This window comes from Capra hircus, chromosome 14 (assembly GCF_001704415.2).
Source record: "Capra hircus breed San Clemente chromosome 14, ASM170441v1, whole genome shotgun sequence".
Classification (NCBI taxonomy): Eukaryota; Metazoa; Chordata; class Mammalia; order Artiodactyla; family Bovidae; genus Capra; species Capra hircus.
Window position 1 is genome coordinate 34,037,246 of NC_030821.1, and position 20,033 is coordinate 34,057,278.

General features: G+C 40.0%; 1 pseudogene; it reads left to right on the forward strand.

The window, feature by feature from the left end:
- LOC102185105 overlaps positions 2,413-20,033 on the forward strand; it is a 52,447-nt pseudogene continuing 34,826 nt past the window's right edge.

The window sequence follows — 20,033 nt, forward strand, 5'->3', positions numbered from 1 at the left end:
GCCTTTGAAGGAATGTTCTGCCTACAACGTCATCTTTTGTGCCTTTCACTTCACACTGGACAAAGTGAATGAAACCACTGAACCATTTACAGCAATCATCTTTCTTGGTAGTAGCTGATGAACTGTTGAACAGGAGTATTGAAACCGTTTTCCGATTTAAAAACAATATCTACTGTGGTATAGTGCAGCTCAGATCTCCCTCCTGGAAATGAGCATAACCGGGGAAATCATGCTTTTATGATCATGTGCAACTGCAGAAACACAGCAAATAAAATAGCTGTCCCGTCAGAAAAATAGGGCACCACCACCTCAGGACCAGAGAACTGGGCAAACAGACGACTCTACTGCTTAATTTACATTTTTGAGGAAAGAAAAGAAGGAAGTAGAGCCAAGGTTGATTAGGAAAGAATAAAAGTTTGCAATCATAAAAGCTGAGATGCTACTTTCAGAATTAAAGTACTGAATTTAGGTACTGAATATAGTATCCCAGGCTGTGATTAAAATGGTTAAAAGAAATAATAATAATAATGGCAGCTAACATTTATTTAGGGCCTAATTTCTCATCACTCAAAGATTTGGCCCTTCTAAATGTCCATCTTAAAAAACAAACACTATGACCCACTACATCCCAAGAAGCCCCTAATGAGTCCCTGCCTCTTCCTCCCGCTTCTCAAGGAGGTTCTCTCCATTACTCTCCCTCTAGGCCAAGAGAAGGAAGATGTCTTGGACTTCTGCTCTTTCCCCTTGATCCCTTGGCCACTTCGTTGGGGGTGATGGTCCCCCAACTAAAAGATTAGAGAAATAAGGCAGAGTAATTCTTTACTCAGGCTTTAAATTCAAGGGTACAGACAGGAACAAATGTCCCAGTTGCAAAAACATTTAAGGATCTCCTTTAAAGAACCTGCCTGCCAATGCAGGAGACGCAGGAGATAACGAGTCTGACCTCGTTAGGAAGATCCCTGGAAGAAGGGAATGGCAATCCAACCCAGTATTCTTGTCTGGAGAACCCCATGGACAGAGGAGCCTGGAAGGCTACAGTCCATAGGGTCACAAAGGGTCAACATGACTGAACGCATGCACACACACACCTCACCTTGGAATACAGCCACTGTTGTCCTAATTCACCCAAGTGCCCCCATCCTTGTGCTCAAACCACTCAATCCCTCCCTCAGGATCCCTGAGCCTTCTCTGCATTCAGTAACTGAAGGGTTAACACCTCCATTTCAGGGAGAATGTGATAGCTCCAGGACCCCACTATCACCTGTTTAGTATCCACTACCGCTTTGTTCACCTAGATATTTTTGTGAACTGTGATGAGTATCACCAATGCCCCATGACCCCTTAATCGATATGTTCTTAGGATGGGTTCTGAGAGAGTCCATTGATTTCTGAATCCTGGGGTTAACAAAACCAAACAGCTTTCTTTACTAGAGAACATCTTGTAGTTTTAAACATTCTAATGGGAACTATGAATCTTTGGGAGGGATGTGGAATACACTGGATTATCCCAAATTATTTGCCAACAAAATCTCTTTTTCATAAACACATTCACTGAGTCAGTCATTCAAGGAATACTTATTGAGGGCTTATTATATGTATGTCCCTGAGCGCTATGGATACAACAGTGATAAACATGCTGAAATCTGCATTTTTTATTGTCCTTCATGTCCTTACATTCTAGAAGGAAAGCTAGATGATGATAAACAAAAGTATGCAGAAGACAACAGCTATGAAGAAAAAGTAAGACGACTTTACTAGCAAGGTGAGACAGGATACACTGTAACTATTCAGTTGGAGGTAAAATCTGTTTGAAAGGATATAGCCAGCAGGATTTTTAATAAAATGATTAGGATGGTGTGGGATGAAATGGAATAGAACAGAATAAAATGGGAGGTATTGGAGGGCATCTCCCATAGTAAACATAGGCACTGTTTATGAAATTTTCACTGTAATTCTTCTGTATACTTCACATGGGGTCATGATACAAAATGTATTTCTCATTGTGGGTGACAGGTAAGTGAGTCTGAAAGCCACTGGGGTAAGAAGACACAGAGTGACAGGTTGGTCTTATATTTAGAGGGTGGCCAAGGAAACCCATTTAGAGAAGTTGCCGTCTGAGTGGAGACCTACATGAAATGGGACAGCCCAATGTTCCAGACTGAGCTATGTAAAGGCACTGTGGGGAAAGTAGGCCTGCAGGTTTGAAGTCAGCAAGAAGGCCCAAGAGGCTGGAACTGGTGAGCAAGCAGCAAGCTGGGGGGAGGGAAGGATTGGTTGACAGAGGAAGCCAGGAACCAGAGCATGTAAGCCTTTGAGGACTTAGGAACAGCTTTAAATTTCCATGTGGATAGTGACATGATCTGATTCAAGTTATAAATGGAATCACCCAGGCCCACTGGAGGGTTGGCCAAGATGGACAACAAGAGCACAACACACAAGTCCAACGTGCTAGAGGTGTTGCTGGGCGTGTTGCTGGGCATGCTGCTGCTGCTGCTGGTAAGTCACTTCAGTCGTGTCCGACTCTGTGCGACCCCATAGACGGCAGCCCACCAGGCTCCGCCATCCCTGGGATTCTCCAGGCAAGAACACTGGAGTGGGTTGCCATTTCCTTCTCCAATGCATGAAAGTGGAAAGTGAAAGTGAAAGTGAAGTCGTGTCTGACTCTTAGCGACCCCATGCACTGCAACCTGCCAGGCTCCTCTGTCCATGGGATTTTCCAGGCAAGAGTACTGGAGTGGGGTGCCATCGCCTTCTCTGGTTGGTGGGCATCAACATTCCCTAAAACTGGATTTGGGAATCTTTGCCAAAACCAATTCCTTAGCGCTTGGACATCTGCTACAGGGATGACTGAATGGCAAGAGGAGTTGAAGGACAACGGGAAAATGTAGAGTGGGTGCACTGTGCAATGGACAGAAGCCACCCCACCAGGCAGTCCTCAGGGGAACCAGTGCTGCAGCGGTCCTGAGGCTTCCAACCTTACGGTGACTCATAAGTCCCTCATCATCAACATAAAGGAAGAATTCCTCATGTGTCCACCTTCCAAGCATCTGCTGATTACTTTAAATCTGACTGTTGTGCTCTGCTTAACTTTATTCCTTCCAGGTAAAAATGCTGGAGAAAGTGGGCACATGAGGAATTATCCAAGTATGTACACAGGATGGAGAACCCTGAGATTACCAAGTGTCTCCCCTCCATTCCCAGGCTGGGATCGCCTCCCTCCCCCCAGAGGTAGGCTAGGGACAATTCAGAAAATGCATCAGAACCTCCATGCACAATGTGAGCATCACAGACACAACTGATGCAGACTGATGCTCAGGTTTGAAATGGGATAGTGCTTACTTCACAGGTGACTTATAAAGACTCTGGTTCTACCTCTTATGTGCAAAAATGCAGTATCTGGCATTGCTGAGTATGAAAACCTAAATTTAGAATCACTTCAAATTTGCCTCTGATTCCAGGAAGATTGCCAAAGAGAACAAGAAATAAAGAGTGCTAGAGACTTTGGAGGACAAGACGTTAAACTTGAAAACAAGAAAAGAGAAAGAATGCATCTAACTTGACAAAATACATCAACCAATTTCCATTTGTTTTTCTAAAAGTGAAGTGTGTAGTGGCTCAATGAGGCATTTGAATCTGCAAAAGGGAAGTGAATATTCATGAAGTTGATTTTCCTGAAAGGCCTGTGTTTTAAATGTATAAGGCAAGCAGTCCAACAGAATCATTTAAAAATCAAGTTTGAATATCTGGGTTCCCTTCCAAGGGTTCAGTCTAGTGGGGACTCGTGCTTCTGAGATGCTGGGGAAAGCCCTGGCGAATGGAGGCTGCTAGGAAAGAGAAGATAGTATCTGCTGTTCCTTAAACAAAGCAGTTACTGTATGGCAGGCAATTTGGCTGTGAGATGCAGGCCAGCCCTGTAAGCTGGTGTTACCACCTCCCTGCTAGGTACCATCTCAACTGTCCCAGGCCAGAACATTGTCGCCCATTAAACTGTCCATCAGGTGATGGGGAGAGAGAGAAGCTACATGTTCTTGATAGGGAACACGTTCAGAGAGAAGCTGGAGTGCCAAGATTGAATTTAAGTAGAAAGAGGAAAGAGAAGTGTCTATAGAGAAAAGAGGATGGAGCTTAGGTCAAAAGTGCTTTAAAATGGAAGGCAGGGTCACAGCAAAGAAAGAAACCAGAGGAGAGTCCACTCATTGGACCTACATAAAGTTGCCCCAATCTGATACACACGAGTGTGGCTAAGACAATAAAGGATCCTCCTGCAATGCTGGAGACCCGGGTTCAATCCCTGGGTCAGGAAGACCCCCTGGAGAAGGAAATGGTAATCCACTACAGTATTCTTGCCTGGAGAATCCCATGGACAGAGGAGCCTGGCAGGCTACAGTCCATGGCATCACAAAGAGTAGGACATGACTGAGCGACTAACACTTTCAATACTTTTTCATCCTGGAATCCTTAAGTGACACAGAGTAGCATTAACTACATAAGTCTCTGCCATCACTTTGCCAACAAAGGTCCATGTAGCCAAAGCTATGGCTTTCCCAGTAGTCATGTACAGATGTGAAAGTTGGACCATAAAGAAGGGTAAGAGCCAAAGAATTGGTGCTTTTGAACTGTGGTGTTGGAGAAGACTCTTGAGAGTCTCTTGGACTGCAAGGAGATCAAACCAGTCAATACTAAAGAAAATCAGTCCAGAATATTTATTGGAAGGACTGATGCTGAAGCTCCAATACTTTGGCCACCTGATGGGAAGAGCTGACTCATTGGAAAAGACCCTGATGCTGGGAAAGAATGAAGGCAGAAGGAGAAGGGGACAACAGAGGATGAGATGGTTGGAGGGCATCACCAACTCAATGGACAAGAGTTTGAGCAAACTCCAGGAGATGGTGAAGGACAGGGAAGCCGGACGTGTTGCAGTCCATGGGGTCGCAAAGAGTCAGACACGACTGAGTGAGTGAACAACTGCCATCACTGCCTCTGCGGAGCTGCCTCCATGAAGCCACTGAGCAGAGATCCCAGAGCAGCAGCTCAGGGCAAAGCAAGAAGATAAGATGCGGAGTAGGGCTTCCAGAAGTAGGAGAGGAGAACATCAGGTGAGGATGAGTCTCTATTTGCACCAACAGCTCTCACCACAGGGATGAGATGGGGTCGGAGGAGGTTTGGGATGAGTTAAACAAAACTGTGAAGATTAACATCTTTGGCGCATTTTAATCTTATTAGCATCTTGGATGCCCACATCCTCTGTTTGCCAAAGCTTAGGTGGAAGAAATTTGGAGACGCAACCCAAGGACCTACAACTGCCTAGCTGAGTAGACTTGAATATGATATTCAAATCTTCACTTTCCCCTCTAAGTCACTGTGCTTTATATATGAGTTAATGAGGATGAGTCGGAGAAGGCAATGGCACCCCACTCCAGTACTCTTGCCTGGAAAATCCCATGGATGGAGGAGCCTGGTAGGCTGCAGTCCATGCTAAGGGTTGGACACAACTGAGCAACTTCCCTTTCACTTTTTGCTTTCATGCATTGGAGAAGGAAATGGCAGCCCACTCCAGTGTTCTTGCCTGGAGAATCCCAGGGACGGGGAGCCTGGTGGGCTGCCGTCTATGGGGTCGCACAGAGTCGGACACGACTGAAGTGACTTGGCAATGAGGATGAGTAATACTCATAATACTGGTGAGATAATACTGGTGAGGAACTTAGTAGTAGAGTGGAACATGCTAGGTACTCCATGAGTATTCATTTGCTGCTATTATCAAGACAATTTTTAACTGATACCTAAGATACAGACTAACAAAGGCCTATGGAATAATCTCTACCCCAGAGCAGATGAAATGCCCTTTGATGTTAGATGACATTGGGGGGCAGGAAATTTCCCTCTTGCCCTCTCAAAGTTTAACACATAGACGTGTTCAAATAAAGAACAAGCTTGGAATGTGAACCTATTTGGGTCAAGGCACTGTGTTAGGCATGAGGAAAAAAAAAGATAATAAGTATGATTCTTTTTCTTAAAAACATTTTTAAAAGAAAACACAAATTAATAGAAGTATAAAACAGGTAGCAAATTTCTATTTAGAAGAGAATCAAATTCCAAACAGCGTTTTGGAATTTAAGACTTAGAGTTTAATTAAAGACTTAAAGTTTAAAATTTAAGACTTGAAGTTTAATTTAAGACTTTAAAGCTTAACTTAAAGTTTGAATTTAAAACAAAGTTTAAAGAAAAAAGGCCTACTTCTTTTTATTTTTGAAGTGATTTCTTAAGAAAATTCTACTTTCTCATTCCTGTTTTTAGACTGTATAGAAAGAAATTCTATCTCTTTAAACGTCTGGTACAAAATGATTATTTCCTTCCTCTAACGATAAGTAATAATATTTTGGATCCACTTTGTGTAGACTTGGATTACAAACACAGATTCCACCCGGAGTCTCTACTTTGGTTCTTGTGAAATAAGTGCAGACAACTGCAAGATTGGGAAAATGAATTCTGGAAAATGAGATGCTTTATGGCCAAGGCTGAAAAACCGATTTAATAAAGAATTAATCAGAATGTGAGTGTTTGTGAGTATTTGAAAAATATTATGCTGTTATCTACATGACGTTATCTTCACCTGTGGCTGGATTCTCTTCCCCCACTCTGTGTGTTTTTGTCCTGACCTTATTCAAATGTAGAGGGCTTGCTGCCATAGTGCCAAAGGATCTTTCTTTAAAAGCCCTTATAGAGGGAGTTAAAAGATTAATCGTGTCACTTGACCTTTCACCCAAAGTTTGGACCTAACTAGATATCAAGATGAAACAGGGAAAAATTAAAAGAATGCACTAAGGCTTTCAAAATTATATTTAACACTGTCAAAATCTTTTCACTATCATTAAGAGCCTGATGAAATTATTCTAGGCTAAGCCTTTTACTTGAGGAGGAAATAAACCTTTAATTTGGCCTCCGTCTTCCCATTCACTAGATTTGGAAACTTTAATGTTATGGAGAAAAAAATGGAAGGCAAAGATCCATATTAAATTAATTACTTCTGTCTTATCACATTTACAAAAATAAAGTATACTGTGGAAAAAATCATCTGAAATGTTTTGAAGATTTTCTGTGGATTATGATTACTAATACTGTCACTTTTCCATTATCCCACATGGAAAGCATTTTTCAGAAATAAATAAGAAAAATGAAGATCATAGACTTTTAATTTACGTGAAAGGATAGATTTGGCCAATGTTTTCGTCATTGATACTCATATTTCTCATTTAAATAACTTATCAGTCCTTATATTATAGATATCAGTTTTTCAAAGTGTTGAGTAGGGAAACGTCATGATTCTAATTTACTTGTATTAAAAAAAAAGTGGAAGAATGAGAATTCTGTATTTTAAAATAGAATTTCACTCCTTTTCAATGTCTTCTAAGGGAGACCAACATCCTGAAATGGAAATTTCAAAAGTCTGCTTTAAAGAATAATATTTGTTTAAATAAACATAATTACTACTAACTAACTGAGTAGTGATCACAAAAATATAAAACTTTCTTTAAAGAAATAAAGAACATCTTCGTCCAAATGCAGTTATTCTTCAAAACAAACAGCTCAGAGATAGGTAACATTATCAACATAACACATCTGTGTTTTCATTTTATAAAGCACTTTCTCACATATCCTCTTATTTAAATCTTGTTGTAATCTTGTGGGGTAGGTTATAATAACCTTCATTTAAAGATGAAGAAAAGGAAACTTCGAGCAAGCAAATTGCTTAAGGCTTCACAGAAAGTAGCAGCAGAGCTGTGACTTTTAACATGTTTTTATACACCAAGACCAGAATTATTTCACCTATATCACAGCAAATTCCTTGGTCACTATAGTAGTATTGTTAATGCACAAAAGATTAGTAGGATGTTGTTTTTAGAATTGTCTTTGGAACCCATGTATGATCACAGAAAAAATAGATTTCATTATTCTAGAGTTGCAACTTGTTAAGTTGTTAATCAGTTCAGTTCAGTCACTCAGTCGTGTCTGACTCTTTGCAACCTCATGAATCACAGCACGCCAGGCCTCCCTGTCTATCACCAACTCACGTCCATCGAGTCAGTGATGCCATCCAGCCATCTCATCCTCGGTTGTCCCCTTCTTCTGCCCCCAATTCCTCCCAGCATCAGAGTCTTTTCCAAAGAGTCAACTCTTCGCATGAGGTGGCCAGAGTACTGGAGTTTTAGCTTTAGCATCATTCCTTCCAAAGAAATCCTAGGGCTGATCTTCTTCAGAATGGACTGGTTGGATCTCCTTGCAGTCCAAGGGTCTCTCAAATGAACAGCCACATCATCAAATCATGCCCCCAAATCAAAGCCACTCTCAAATTATGAACATTTTTTTCCCTCCAGAGGATTTTTTAAAAGACTATTACTTGATCTTAGCAAAAAAAAAACCTTGAAAACTGAAATTCCAAAACTGTTTTAATGAATGCAGGGTGTTTGAAATGAATATATATATATATAGCTTTTTATAATGGGTATGTTTGAGTTACTTAGATGAGAATGAGAATAAATAAGCTCTTCAATGAGAATGCGTAACCTCTTGTTATTTCACCTGCATTATTTGTATTTTAAATGTAATGTATGATACACACAGGCAGAAATAGATCTTGTTCAGGCAAATTCTACCAGAGCAGAATATCATTTTCTTTTTCCGAACACTCCAGAAACTGGAACTCTGAAAAAAAATTAATCAAATCCAGCTGATTAAAATATCTCTTTTTAACAACATTTGAAACTGCTTTAACCAGACCTTTAAAAAAGAGAGTGGGAGAGATCAACTAAGAGTGACTGAACTCAACAGAAATGGATAGTTATCCTAAGTATATATACTAGACTACACAATTACTAACCAACTTTTACTACAATGTTCATCTGATCTTAATCTTAATTCTATGTTCCCATTAGAGAACTGATTATATCTGGATCATTTTCCTCTGATTCTTTTTTTCATTGGTTGTAATTTCTGATTGTTCAAAAGCTAAAAATATTAAGGCAAAGGGTTTGGGGTCTTTCTGTGTGCAGCTACTTAAAGCTGAGTTGTTAACATGGGGGAATTCACCACCTATAGTTTCTATAATTCTAGCTTACATTTTGTTTCAGTGTATAATCAGCAAAGTAAAATGAGAAGAGGACACAAGGCTTAACACCTTCTGACCCATTCTATTCTATATTCTGTAAGTAGACCCAAGATGAATACAGAAAATTCAGCTAGGGATCATGTTAAAAATGCAGCTTTCTGGCCCCACCCCCACAGATCTTGCTACAGTGGGTTTAGAGTTAAGCTCAGGGATTTACATAGCTCAGTCAGTAAATCATCTGCCTGCAATGCAGGAGACCTGGGTTTGATTCCTGGGTTGGGAAGATCCCCTGGAGAAGGAAATGGCAACCCACTCCAGTACTCTTGCCTGGAAAATCTCACGGACAGAGGAGCCTGGTGGACTACAGTCAGTGGGGTCACAAGAGTCAGACACGACTTAGCGACTAAAAACCACCAGACACTTTCCAGCCCATGTAGACAGTCCCTGGACCACCTTTTAAAAGATCCCGAATATAAACTTCTACTTACACTGTGTTGGTAAGCAGTTTAGTTAACTCCCCTGGCTTTTCTGAGGAAAATAATTTCCTAGATAAATGTAACCCCAAAGCCCTTTCCCAATAATTCTTGACTTTCTATATCCCATAACCAACTACCATATCTCAATTACCAAAACCTGAGATTTTGCTGTGTTGTCTTCTCTTGCCTTTTTTTTCTTTTTAAGTTTATTTTTAATTGGAAGATAATTGCCAATTGTGTTGCTTTCTGCCAAACAACATGCATCACCCAAAAGTATACATATACCTCCCCTGTCTTGAAACTCCCTCCCACCCACCACCCCTGTACCACCCCCTACGCTGTCACAGGGCTCCAGGCCGAGCTCCCGTGCTATACAGCAACTTCTCACTAGCTATCTATTTTACACCTGGTAATGCGTATGTTTCAGTGCTGTTCTCTCAAGTCATCCCACTTTCTCCTTCCTCGGCTGTGTCCATAAGTCCATCACCTACATCTGCATCTCTATTCTGGCCCTGAAAACAGGTTCATGCTCTTGCTTTTTGGAGCAAAAATATTTTAGGCCAGTCTCTGATTATTAACAAGAGTTATTAGTTGGGTTTCTCTCGTGGCTCAAGCGGTAGAAGAATCCACCTGGAGTGAAGGTGACCCAGGTTTGACCCTGGGTCTGGAAGATCCCCTGGAGACAGGAATGGCAGCTCACTTCAGTATTCTTGCCTGGAGAATCCCAGGGACGGAGGAGCCTGGCGAGCTACAGTCATGGGATAGCAAAGAGTCAGATACCACTGAGTGACTAAGCATGCATGTTACGTAAGTTAAGGACCTCTAACTGGAGGTGACTATGATGTTTCCCTATGCAAACGTCTTTGAAAAGTTTATCTTTATCTACACTTTACTGTAACAGCGGCAGAATTCAACAATTATTCTAAGTCTAGAGATATACATGGTGTGGTTTAGCCGCTAAGTTGTGTTCGACTCTTGCAAATCAATGGACTGTAGCTTGCTAGGCTCCTCTGTCCATAGGATTCTATAGGAAAGAATACTGGAGTGCCCATTTCCTTCTCCAGAGGATCTTCCGACCCAGGAATCGAACCCAGGTCTCCTACATTGCAGACATATTCTTTACCAACTGAGCTATGAGGGAAGCCCCTAGAGAGACACATAGGATACTTCTTTTGTGGTTTGATAAAAGCATGCAGATATATACCAGACAAACTAATGCAAATGGTAAGGAAACTGAGTTTTAGCCACAGGAAAGTTACTGTATATGGCTTCATAGTTTTAATAAAGACATCATTAATATATATTGATATTACATTCTTCCTCTTTTATAAAATAATAGAAATTGGACAATTGATTACTTGGAGACTCAACCTCTGAAAATTATTTTTCTGGTACTATCTGGGCAGCTGAGTGAGAATCTCTCTGGACTTGCTCCTTTCTTTTCTGTTCAGTACTGAGGTTAATCAAACCCTAGAACTTCCTCTTGTCTCAAACATAACTGCATGAGAAAACTGATAGGCATAAGGTTTTCTTTGATTATCCAGGCTGTCGGTGTTTGGTAAAAAGCAGGATACAGAAGACAAAGACATCAGAATGAGAGCTACTTGCAGGCCTGTCAATCTTGCGCAAGATTCAACTCAAGAATTTGCACAGTCTTAAAGACAAGAATGCATAGTTACTGAAGGTCAAGTGCTTGCTCCAACAAGCTACCCCTTTGGTGACGCTCTCTCTGCCCCACATTCTAGAGACATGTCTTTCAGCCTCTTGGCCGTCTCTCAAAGGAAGGCCTCTCTAGATAAGAATGCTGGATTCGTGTGGTCTTGTTGTGAGAGCTACATTTTGGCTGTCTACCTCTTGACTGTGCTAAAAGTAAAAATATTTGAGAGTCCATGAAAGAAAAATAAACCCCAAACCATGCCAGGTAAGCCCCATTCTTTCTATCGTTATAATTAAAAGTCCAGCACAATGCAGTTTCACATTCTTGTCACCTACCTAGTTTTAAAATTCCCAATGTAATATTCACTGTTTAAAGCATCTGCCAGAGACCCAAAAGACATTTCCCTTTGTATGATGCTTTGAGCTTCAATCTGCCAAAATACCCACACAAAAAAATTCTCTGTACTTTCTTTTCAACTGTTTTTGTAAACCTAAAACTGCTCTAAAAACTAAAGTCTGTTCAATCTTTTAAAATCTACCATTACAGTGACATAGTATTTATGAATATGCTAAACTGTATCTTGAAATTTTATCTAATAAAGTATTTAATTGTATCTGTACAGACATGCTGCTCTTGAACCAAAATTTGTCAGGAAAAATTCTTTGCAAAACCTTGTGGGCATTTAAATAAGGTAGATCTTTATAGAGTTGACAAGTGCTAGAGAAATAAATGAATGGAAAAAAAAAGTGGAAGGGAAATTATGATTTATTTTATTCTCAGGCACTTGGAAAGATTTAGAATGACATACTTATACATGAGATCACTGTTAAATTGAGAAGTTAGAAAACCGAGAGGTCAGACACATGATACAATTCCTTCAAGGCTTCTAGAAACTCTGGCCAAAAAATCATTCAATGAGTAGTGACCTGGAAAAGTTTGAAGCACCAATATAAAGTGCACATAAATAATAGTAGCAGGAAGCTGTGAGACAGTGATCCCTGGAGATACTTTGAGATATGAGTCGAGGAAAAGATAAGTATTGGGTGGGCCAAGAAGTTTGCTCGGGTTTTTCTGTAAGCTGTTATGGAAAAACCTGAACGAACTTCTTGGCCCACCTAATACTACAGCACTTATTTTTTCATTCATCTGCCAAATGTTTACTAAGCATGTATTGTTTAGGGCTGTGATTCTCAAACTTTGTTGCACATTAGAATCACCTGGAGAGTTTTTAAAAATTCTGATGGCCTGCTCCTATCCCATCCCAATGTATTCAGAGTGCCTGGGGATGGGGGTCAGGCATGAGTATTTTCTAAAGATCACTGGTAAACTCCAATGTGCAGTCAAGGTTGAAGACACTTATCCATTCAAGAGAAGTCAATTGTGCATGTATTTTCCTCCTAAGAAACCTGAAATCTAGGAAGGGGATTGGTCATGTTGACAAGCAAATAGAAAGCAGAATTCAACAACACATGCTTTCAACGTGCCATCTCATTTTGAGGTTGGCTCAACGCTCTATCATTCCTCTAAGCAAATAGCTCTGGGACTCCAGAGGACTCCGCTAGAGAATATATTTGTAGTGATGCAGTCATCTTGGGGAACCTCAATTCCAGACACAGGCAGACAAACTGGAAAGGTCTCAAAGAAGAATCACAAAATGATTACAGGCCTTGGGGGGATGAACTTGTGGGGAAAGATAAAAAGAACTAAATATGGAAAACCTGGCTAAGTGATGATTAAAGTGGGGTGGAGGGAGGGGACTTGGGAGGGGGGTTCATGATAACAGTCCAGTAATACCTGAAGGCTGCAAACATCAAGAAAAGAAGTGCATTACTTTGGATAATGCAGAAGGTGTTAGTTAAAAGTAACAGGATGGTAGTATGAAAGAGAACATGAAGACACCATATTCGATAATCCGTGCTAACTGAGCGAGCAACTGAGCCATAGAGCTGGCTCCCAAAGGCGGGGTAGGAGCCACATCACCTGAGCTCCCATAAAACAAGTCTGGACAAAAACTTAGGAGATAGAGAGCAATTCTGTATGACCTGCACCATGGCAGGCAGCGGGGGCAACTGAAGGGGGGCGAGAGAATGACTCAGAGCTTTTTTGACTCGAGTACCAAAATGATATTATTAAAATTTCACCAAAAAACAGAAATGGAGAAGACTCTTTCTCTTTAAATGTCATTACAAATGAGGTTGACCCATTAGTTCTTATTAATGTATTCACTGTATATTCAGAAATTACACCCTCAGCTACACTTTGTATATGTTTTATGTGATACCTTGTCAGCTTTTCCGTTTGTTTTAATATAAATATAGCTGTTAGTGTATGAACAGTTGCTTCAAAGACATTTAAGTAGAGACATTTCTGCTATAGTTTTATTATGTTCCTAAACTGGGACATCTTGTTCCCTTACACCAAGCACAGAACACTTTGTTATTTATGCACTGCTCCTAAATGTTATAAAACTGAGGATGGTCATCATAACTAATATTTTCGGAGCATTTTCTATGTGCCAGACACTGTGTTACAATAATTTTCTACCCACCATTTAATCTAAATTAGTGAGCACCGCAACTCTGCGGGTAGGCACTGCTGCTTTTCCCATTATTTACATGAAGAAAACAGTTTTTAAGGAGGTTAGGTAATATATTCAAGGTCACACTGCAAGTGATGGTGCCATGAGAAATGAAAACCCAAGCCTGCATGGCTCCAGAACCCACACGTTCTTTCTCCTATTTTTACAAAGTGTGTTTAAATAACATAAAACTGGAAACCAAATAAAAGTTGCCATCTTACAAATGCCCCTCATATATCTTATCATAATAATAATATATCTACTTTCTAGAGTTATTGTGATGAGTATATAAGATATTTGTTAAAAATAGTTAGCACCACCTGGCACATAGCAAGTTCTTAAGAAAATTAAAAAGAAACAAATTAAAACCTAAAACTCACAAAACCATCCATTTTGATGCCAATTTCTTTTCTCATACCTTTTACATAAATCTAGTCATCATTCTTTTCTCTCCCTTTTACTCCCTGAGTTTGTACTGTTTTCAGACAACCAGGAGGAAAACAAACTGATATATTAATTTTCAGTAGGCTTTCATGTCTTAACAGTTGCGCCTTGATTTTTTTTTCCCTTTTTTTCTTTTTTTTTTAATTTTTACTTTATTTTACTTTACAATACTGTATTGGTTTTGCCATACATTGACATGAATCCGCCACAGGTGTACATGAGTTCCCAATCCTGAACCCCTCTCCCACCTCCCACCCCATATCATCTCTCTGGATCATCCCCATGCACCAGCCCCAAGCATCCTGTATCCTGTATCGAACACAGACTGGTGATTCATTTCTTACATGATAGTATACATGTTTCAGTGCCATTCTCCCAAATCATCCCACCCTCTCCCTCTCCCTCTGGGTCCAAAAGTCCATTATACACATCTGTGTCTCTTTTGCTATCTCACATACAGGGTTATCATTACCATCTTTCTAAATTCAATATATATGTGTTAGTATACTGTATTGGTGTTTTTCTTTCTGGCTTACTTCACTCTGTATAATCGGCTCCAGTTTCATCCATCTCATTAGAACTGATTCAAATGTATTCTTTCTAATGGCTGAGTAATACTCCATTGTGTATATGTACCACAGCTTTCTTATCCATTCATCTGCTGATGGACATCTAGGTTGTTTCCATGTCCTGGCTATTATAAACAGTGCTGTGATGAACATTGGGGTACATGTGTCTCTTTCAATTCTGGTTTTCTTGGTGTGTATGCCCAGCAGTGGGATTGCTGGGTCATATGGCAGTTCTATTTGCAATTTTTTAAGGAATCTCCACACTGTTTTCCATAGTGGCTGTACTAGTTTGCATTCCCACCAACAGTGTAAAAGGGTTCCCTTTTCTCTACACCCTCTCCAGCATTTATTGCTTGCAGACTTTTAGATCGCTGCCTTGATGTTTAAAAAAGAAGAATCAGTAGAAACTCAGGGGTGGGGAGATGTGATGGTAGTCAAAGCTTACAAACTTCTACTTCTAAGATGAGTAAGTTCTGGGGATCTACTGTACAGAATGTTATCCTGTATGCTTGAAAGTGGCTAAGGAGTAAATCTTACATGCTCTCACCATATATACACACACAGAAACACACACAGTGGTAATTATCTGCAATGGTAGATGTATTAACCAACCTTATTGTGGTAATCATTTCACAGTATATGCCTATATAAAACCATCAGGTTATATATCTTAAACTTAATGTTTAATGTCAATCATATATCAATAAAGTTGAAAAGAAGAAGAACCATAAGAAAAGACATGGTCCGTCTAAATAATTCATTCATCTAAGAAATACTCACCAGGGCATGTGACTGCCAGACCTCCTGGAGGTTGCATTCATGCAGAAAAGACACCATAAACAACAAACTAACAGTGACTAGACAACCAGCCATCAATACAATACTACAACATAAAGAACTTGATGTTATGATTGGTGTGGAGGACAGAGAAGCAGACTGTGGTTAGAGAGGATGACAGGGAAGTCTGCTTTAAGGAGATGATTGTTATGCCCACAGTTAAAGGACAAGAAGAAACCAGATGTACACAAAGTCTAGGGGAAAAAAAAAAAACTTTCACATACAGTTTACCAGTGATTGCCAAATTCCTGAGGCAGGAAAGAGTTTAGAATATTCTAGAAACAAAAAAGCTTCGAAGAGTAGTGAGTGAGGGTGAAGATGGCATGAAAGGAAGTTAGAAAGCTTAGAGTGAGGTCACATCCTGCAGGAACTCCAGCCCAAGGTCAGGAACTGGGCCTCATTCTGAGCATGAGTGAAATCTTACAACCCAAAGATTTTTAAGTAAGGGAGTGATGATATACTCTGCTTAATATTTTTAAAAGTTTACTTTAGCACAGGCTGGATGATAGGTAATGTCCTGTGCTGCAGCACAGTGATGGCAAAAGATTGAGAATGAGAAAATCGAAAAGTAGAGGACGTATAGTTTATAGCTTTTATATTCACTTGTTGATTTTTTTGTTTCTTTAAGTGCGGTCTTTTTGATTGTTAATTGTATAGTCTCCATATTGAAATAAGAAGTATTGCTTTAGACTAGCACTGGAGCAGCGGCTATGAGGAGAGCTGTATAAATGTAATATATATTCTAGAACTAAAAATGAAAGGAGCAGCAGATGGATTGAACATGGGAAGCAAAGGGGACAAAAGGTGCTATCCAGGTTTCTAGCTTTATTTTTACAGGCAGTATTTACTGAGATGGTGAAGACTGGAAGGGCCAGGTTTATGGATAGATTGGTATACTTTGTTTTAGGCAGGTTAATTCTGAAATACCCTACGGCATCTAAGTGATGATGCCAAGTAGCAGCTGGATAGATGAATATGCGTGAAAAGGAGGTCTGGACAGCAAATCCCAACATAGGGGACTGTGTGTATAAACTATGTTTTCTTATTTTCTGTATTCTTGATGATCTTCCATCTAAGGCTTCACTGACCAGGGACAGACTGCCCTCCCAGGGCGAGGAAATCCTACAGACAGCTACCTAACATCTCCCCTGTGAGCACATCTTTCATATGCAGACCAAGTAATCAAGAGCTCACACCCAGTGACCTCCTTATCAGGTACTCATGCATCAAACCACTATCACCAGCACTTCCCTGGTGGTAAGGTGGTTAAGAATCCACTTTTCAATGCAGGGGACATGGGTTCAATCCCTGGCCAGGGAACTAAGATACCACATATGGGCACACTGAGCCCGCAGAGCAACTTCTGGGCCTGCCTGCAGCAAACTACAGAGTCCCTGTGCTCTGGACCCTGCACACCACCACGAACGCCACAACTAGAGAATCTGCACGCCACAGCAAAGATCCTGCATGCTGCAGCTAAGACCTAAGGAGGCCAAAAACGAATACATAAAGACCCACCATGCTCTGCCCTAACCAACCCATAGTTAGGTACCAGGCAACTAGGGCCCACCTCTATAGCTCAGAGCCCACCTAAATTATTCAAATCCAATTATCCAGTCCTTCCTAGGAAAACCACAAAAAAGCCCCTCTGCCTACAGGTTTCCTTTGCTTCTTCTGCCTCCTAAATGACCTGGTGCTTTCCAGGTAACGACACGCCATTTCTCTTGGGAATGATGAGTGACAAACAATTTTCTAATGGCCATTATCTTCTCATCTACTGACCTGACCATATATGTGATTAAAAAAAAATACTGGGTGCATTTTAAAACAGGTTGTCAGCATAACAATGATAAATAAAGCCTTTAGAATGATGGTGATGTCTTATGTGGAGAGTGTAGGTGGGCAAGAAGAGGAAACTTCAGGGAGAATAAATATCCAAAAGAATAAATATCCATATTTGGGGTTTTCAGGCTGTGTAGCAACTGAGTGGAAGAATTATTTCCAAGCTTTCTCAGCACTCCACAAATCAAGCCATATAAGCCACTGCCTACTCCATATAAGTGTTAAGATTGATCCCGTTTCACTATGATAAATCTTCACTAAGCCCACAAGCACAGTGGACTTATCCTTCCAGAAAAATAACATGAAGTTAAAAGCCATCTACAAGAGTCTGTACCCATTAGGCAAAATTCTCCAGATAGAAAGCAACCATCCCTATGTGCTGATAAAAGGGGGGAAACACATCATCTAAACTCCTACACTGATACACATCTGTGGTCTGTATTGTCGAAATATGAGGCATCCAAACAAAAGCTGAGCTATGTCCCCAAATTAGGTCTCAGACAGGTTGAGCTAGAATACAGTGTTCTCACAGGTCTGATGTGAAATGAGAAAAATAGGCAGTGTGTTTTCAACAAAGTTTAATGGATTCATTTAAAAGAATTCTCTTTTAATCTGAGATATGACCCTTTTTTGATATATATGGATCTTCTCATTTATAAAATGGCGGCAAAAGTAAGCAGAGTTTGGTCCTTTTTTTAACTGACAAAAGTAAAAACAGGCAGTCCTACAGAAGCCATTCACATTTTTTACTCAATTATTTTTACTGGACCATGAATTTGAGAATTTGGGGGCTATGATGTCAATCTCCAGATATTTGAAAAAATGTCTCATCATTTATAATCATCCAGATTTTCACTTTCCATTTTCATCTTGACTGGAGTCACAGGGAAGCAATGTCAGTGAGATTTCCCAATCCCAATGTTTCCATTCTGCCCGATTGGCCATGAATAAGGAAAATCTTATCACAGTGATGGAGAAAATGAGTAGACACCATGAACTAAAGCGTACGTTTTCTCAGAGACTAACAAGTAACGACAAAGGTTCAACAGTGACTAATGGATAAAATGTTAAGGTGGAGACAGCTCCTAATTGCTTAAATGCAGTCACAGGAGTCATGGAGCAGCCTTCACTTTGAAACCAAACCAAGTTACTGATGATGTGAGAGGAAATGCATATTCATTTGTTCATTTAAACAAACAAACAAACAAAAAACCTTAATGCTTAATCAAAGGCCAGTCACTGCTTCTACCTCAAACAGCTGCTAAAAGAGGGTGTAGGACGAACAAGTTTGATAATTTTAGGAGTAATTACAGGATCAGATTTCTGGGCATGTTCTTCAATAAATAGGTCTGACTCAAAAATGTTTGGAAGGAGAAGCTAATCCTGAGGAGGCTGCCAAGAGGGGGCAGAGGGAGGCAGAGCCAGAAGCAGAAACAAATGCTGAACTATGCAATAATCAAGCCATCCCTCCCTCTTCCTATTGGGGTTAAGAGATTGAAATATTACTCTCACACTAGGCATTTTATCAGAGGAGAAGCAGCGAGAAAGGATCTTCCACTGTTTCCTGTGGAGGAAGTGATGCAAGGTTTGAGAAGCTGATTCCAGAATTCCCTCCTGTCGCTTCTACTTTCACCTAAAGTGCCCACTGTGAACCAAGACTATCAGAGTGGAAGGCAAGCCATTTGTCACTGGGATCTAGACTTCTGACTTCCCTAATGTCCTCATGGGCCAGTATGGAGACTGCAAATAGAGCTCCCAGACTAGGCCTACTGATTGTTTATAAAGAAGGACAACACTCCGTGATCCTGTTGGGGTTTTCTCAATTGTAGTTATATCACACTAAAGAAAAAGTCACATGTTTTATGGGAATACAAGCATATTTGTAAAGGCATGTATAAATAATATTTACATAGATATGTATATGTATTTATTTCTAGAGAGGGGCATGGGAAGAAGAAAAAATATAATCTCACTAGAAGTTTGGAGTAAGAATTATTCTGTTCAGTTATAAGAAATAAAAGACTCATACAGAATTGGTTCATAAACTAAATGGTACTTCAGCTTAAAAACAGCAGTTAACCATTCACTTCCTAAGATAACTTTCTTGTCTTCCACAAAATCTGAATGAGAAATGTTTAATTCTTAAGGCTAGAAAATCTTGTCATTTGATCTCATCATATTCTTTGCTTTCAAATCTGTTGTTGATTCTATTTATTTTATTTTTACATAATTTTAAAGGTTATTTTTTCATTTATACTTATTACAAAATATTAGCCATATTCCCTGTATTGTATCCTTGAACCTATCTTACACCCAATAGTTTATGTCTCCCATGTCCCAAACCCCTACACTGTCCTACCCCTTGGCCCACTGGTAACCGCTAGTTTATTCCTTATGTTTGTGTGCCTGTTTCTATTTTGTTATATTCCCTAGTTTGTTATATTATCTAGATTCTACATAAAACGATATGGAGGTTTCTCAAAAAAACTAAAAATAGAATTTCCATATGACTAAAAATAGAACTTCC